At 37.9% G+C, this 4,637-nt stretch overlaps 1 pseudogene; it reads left to right on the forward strand.

Moving 5' to 3' along the window:
- Positions 1-2,111, forward strand: part of LOC111812235 — a 10,336-nt pseudogene extending 8,225 nt beyond the window's left edge.
- Positions 2,112-4,637: the final 2,526 nt, after the last annotated feature.

Genomic DNA, 4,637 nt, shown 5'->3' on the forward strand with positions numbered 1-4,637 from the left:
AGTCAGCCAGGAGGCGGTGGACACTCAGCTGTTGCTCGGAGTGGGGATGATCAAAAAGGACACAAATGGAGAAGTACTGTGGGTGTGGTGTTATCCTTCCACGACAGCCGCATTAAGGACTCTGCTGCTCAGAAAATGCTGCCTTATGGATGAAAACAAACTTCTCCATCCCTTTGTCTTTGGTCAGTACAGAAGAACATGGTTTTATATCACAACAGTTGAAGTTCAGGATTCTTCAGTTTTGAAAAAGGTGACTCATTTTTCTATTGTTCTGACTGCCAAAGATTTTAACCCAGAGAAATATGCCGCCTTCACTAGGATATTGTGTAGAATGTACTTGAAACATGGAAGCCCAGTTAAAATAATGGAGAGTTACACTGCAGTTCTCACAAAGGGGATATGTCAGAGGGAGGAAAATGGCTCTTTTCTGAGCAAGGACTTTGATGCCCAAAAGGCATACCTTGCAGGCTCCATCAAAGACATTGTGTCTCAGTTTGGAATGGAAACTGTTATATTACACATGGCACTGATGCTAAAGAAACGAGTTGTCGTCTATCACCCCAAAATGGAAGCTGTCCAGGAGTTTACCAGGACGCTGCCTGCCCTGGTGTGGCATCGACAGGACTGGAGCATCCTGCATTCTTACGTGCATCTCAGCCCTGATGAGCTGGAAGCCCTGCAGATGTGCACAGGCTATGTTGCGGGCTTTGTTGACCTGGAGGTGAGCAATAGACCGGATCTGTATGACGTGTTTGTAAATCTGGCAGAGTGAAATCACTATCGCTCCGCTTGCAAAAGAGTCCATGACAATGGGCAAGTTGCACAAAGAAATCGGTCAGCTAATCGTGCAGTCAGCGGGAGACCCCGAGAAGTCGGACAGCCAAGTCATACAGGATATTGCCCTCAAAACAAAAGAAATTTTCACCAACCTGGCGCCATTTTCAGAAGTTGTGGATGATGGAGGGAAAAGAGTCCTCAATTTTGAAGCATTAAAGCAAAAGCGATTTCCACCAGCAACAGAAAACTTCCTCTACCACCTAGCAGCAGCTGAACAAATGCTGAAAATCTGACCGAGACAGAAGGTCTGGCTGGTGACTGTTATAAAGCTCTCCTTTCATTCTGATTATCCATTAACTATGTAAAATACTGGAAATAACAGAGGAGATGTTATATTTTTAAATGGTTTATTTGAAAGTATTGAGATTTGACCTGAAAAACACTGAAACATGAAAACACTTGTGATTTTCTCCCCGCTGATTAGCGTCTCGCCTGCTGTCCAAGTTGGGCAAAGCGTTGTAAGGGCCATGTCTGGCGCCCTGAGCCAGCTGTTGTCTTGGAGCAAGGGAAAAACTCCGTTGAATCCCATGCGGACCGCAGCACATGCAAAAGCCTTCATTACAACTTCCTGTTTGTCTCATTGTGTAGCCATAAACTAACGGTTGATTTTCAGAAAGCTGCCTGAAATTTTGCTTTGTATTCTTCTAGGAAGAACTTTAATTCCTCATGAGGAATTCTACTTTCTGAGCCAAACTGCTAAGTTTTCTGCAGAACTATCTAGAAGATCATTCAAAAGACACTGCAGTTGCACTTTCTTGTAAAAGAAAATGTTTTTCTTAGCCTTTGAGCATTTTGCCTATATTATGAAAGTTTTGCATATACTTTATACTTGAGTAGAGATCTTTAATAATCCATATTTATACTGCTACAGAAGTAAGCACCCGGCAGACTTAAGCCATTGGTACTCTTTGTTTAGCCCTATCCTCTGGGGAAGATGCTGTGTTTGTGTGGTAGAGTAAGCAAGAAGCTTCTTTGAACAGTAGTGTCTGTTGGACTGAGGTTGAGGCTGTCTATAGTTGGTGAGAGAGAATCAACTTCTTGTAGGGGTCAAAACCAGGACCATCTTCATCCAATCCTAATACAATGATTCGGTCACGTATCAAGGCAATTCTTGTTCAGTTGTGTACTTTTATCATAATTGGAGACCTTAAAATTGCCAAATCAGCATGGATGCCTACACTGTGCACTCACTATTTTATTATGTATATTAATTATGAAAGTTTACTTCCCACCCAGTACTGTTGTCCTTTGGAATTTTACCTGGAAATATGCTTGCAAAAGTTGTCATTATTAAATCTTTTTTTTTCTTGCTATTAGAGGTTTAAGTAAAAATGAAAAGTAGCTTTTCCCCTTCCTTCCTTGGATTGGGGTGGGAAGGACCTGAAATAAGATGTTTACTGAGGCCAACAGTTGAAAATTAAATCTGCACTTTGTAAAAAACAAAAAACAAACAAACAAAAAAAGAAGTCAGCCAATAACAAATGATGGAGAGGCTGTGGGGAAAAAAGAACCTTTCTGCACTGTTGGTGGGAGTACAGACTGGCACATTATGGAAATCAGTGTGGAGATTCTTTGAAAAGCTATGACTGGAGGTTCCATTCAAGCCCACTAATCCCTTCCTAGATATTTTCCAAAAGAACTGGAATCATTGCACCAGAGTGATATATGTGCACCCATGTTTATAGCAGCACATTTTGTCATAGGTAAATCTTTTTTTTTTGTCATAGGTAAACCTTGGAAACAACCCAAATGCCCATCAACTGAGGAATAAATAAAAAGATACAGTATTTTGAACAATGGAGTATTATTGCTATAAAAAAGATAAATTTGAGGGTTTTGTAGATAAATGGATAAAATTAAAGACTATATTGGTAAGTGAAATAAACTAGACCGACACATGCAAACATGGTATTGTATTACTACTGTGAGAACCTGAAGAGGTAAATAAAATTAGAAAGGTACAATAGATACTGTGAAAGGGTAAGAATTTGTTCATTGGGAAGGAACACCTGGGATAAGGAAAAGGACAAAAGAGAAAGGGGAAAAAGATACATTTATGTATATATTCAGGATAATTTGGAAAATTGTATTGCCAATTTCTGCTGGTCTTTTGAAAGGATCACTTAACGCTTAATTTTTTTTCTTTTGAATTTTTTGTAACTTTGTTGTATTGTTTTGTTTTGTGTATTCTTTAAACCAATTTTGCATATTTATACCTGATAGCTTAAACAACTAATTTGATGGTAACATCATGCAATATGGCAGCTATTACTGAATTTTTATTACTTTATTTAATGAAATATTTTATCATTTCTAGTGTTGGTTTTTTAAACTACTATTTTGTGTTCTTCAAAAAAAGAATACTCACAATTTTTCTGTTCTTAAATGTACCTATACAGGCCTTTGATTTCCAACTTCTGCTTATCATCTCCTGGGCATCCTAGGCAAATTTATTTAACTTTTAGGTCACTTCAGGATGTCTCACGTTCTTGGAGTTGGAACAGGTTGTTTAAATGGCTTGTCTCAGGAGCTCCATGTTCCTGGCTGTCCTTGTTTTAGCCTCATATATATGACCCATCTCCAGCTTCAGCCACTTTCCACGTTGGGTAACAGTGAAGAATTCACAGATGTAAGACAAGTAATTCACACATTCTTGCTAAATCTAATTTTCTTATAATTTAAATGAGCTGGCTTTTACTTTTCCCAAAGAATAATTAAGGTAGTAAAAAGCACTAAAACCATTATTGGTAAATTTCTGAATAATTTTCATGGTGGGAAAATGGAATTAAAATTTCCTCCATAGAGTCATTCATTTACTAATTTATTAATATTTATTGCGTCTGCATTGTGTACTGATCAGTGTCTTAAGTGCTAAGGGCACAGGAATGAGCAACACTGACAAGGTCCCTGTCCTTATAGAACTGATGCTCTAGAGGAAGGAGATCAAGAAGTAAACTCATAAAATAAAGAAGATTTTTTTTTTTTACCAAACCGGGGATTGAATTCAGGCCCTTGTGCTTGCCAGGGAAGCACTTATTCCACTGAACCATCTCCCAGGCTCGATTATGTTAGATAGTCATAAGTGATACATAGAAAACACAGGATGGGGATGGGGAGATGGCTCAGTACAATAAGCGCTTGCCTGGCAAGCGCAAGGGCATGAAATTCAATCCCCGATTCAGCAAAAAAGAAAGAAGAAAGAAAGAAAGAAAGAAAGAGAGAAAGAAAGAAAGAAAGAAAGAAAGAAAGAAAGAAAGAAAGAAAGAAAGAAAACACAGGATGAAACAATAGAGAGTGACATTGGAGATAGATGATTATTTTAGGAAGGATTAATGAGGGAAGAATTCTCAGATGAAGTAACCTTTGAGCAGTCTTGAGTGCAAGTGAGTTAATCAAGAAAAACTTAACATAGTTGTCATATTACTCAGCAGTAAAATTCCCATATATATATCCAAGAGAAATAAAAATCTGCTTGCAAGAAAGAACAGCAGCATAAGCACCTGCCTGACAGGCACAAGGTTCTGAGTTAGATCTCTGGTACCACAAAAGAAAGATCAAGACAATAAAATAATTTCAATCACTTGTGAAGAGCAAAGATGTCTTTCAAGTTGCTATCATATTTCTATTCAAGTTGTCAGATAATTCAGGAGCAATAAGAATCTATGTCAGTATAAAAACTTGTACATGACTATTTGTAGAAGCATTATCCATAATAGCCAAAAATGGCAACAAACCAAACATCCAGAAATAAATGAATGGAAAATAAATTGCAGCATATACAGAAATGTCATATTATTTGA

The sequence above is a fragment of the Octodon degus genome, unplaced genomic scaffold (genome assembly GCF_000260255.1).
Source record: "Octodon degus isolate 3935 unplaced genomic scaffold, OctDeg1.0 scaffold00117, whole genome shotgun sequence".
In the NCBI taxonomy this organism is placed as follows: Eukaryota; Metazoa; Chordata; class Mammalia; order Rodentia; family Octodontidae; genus Octodon; species Octodon degus.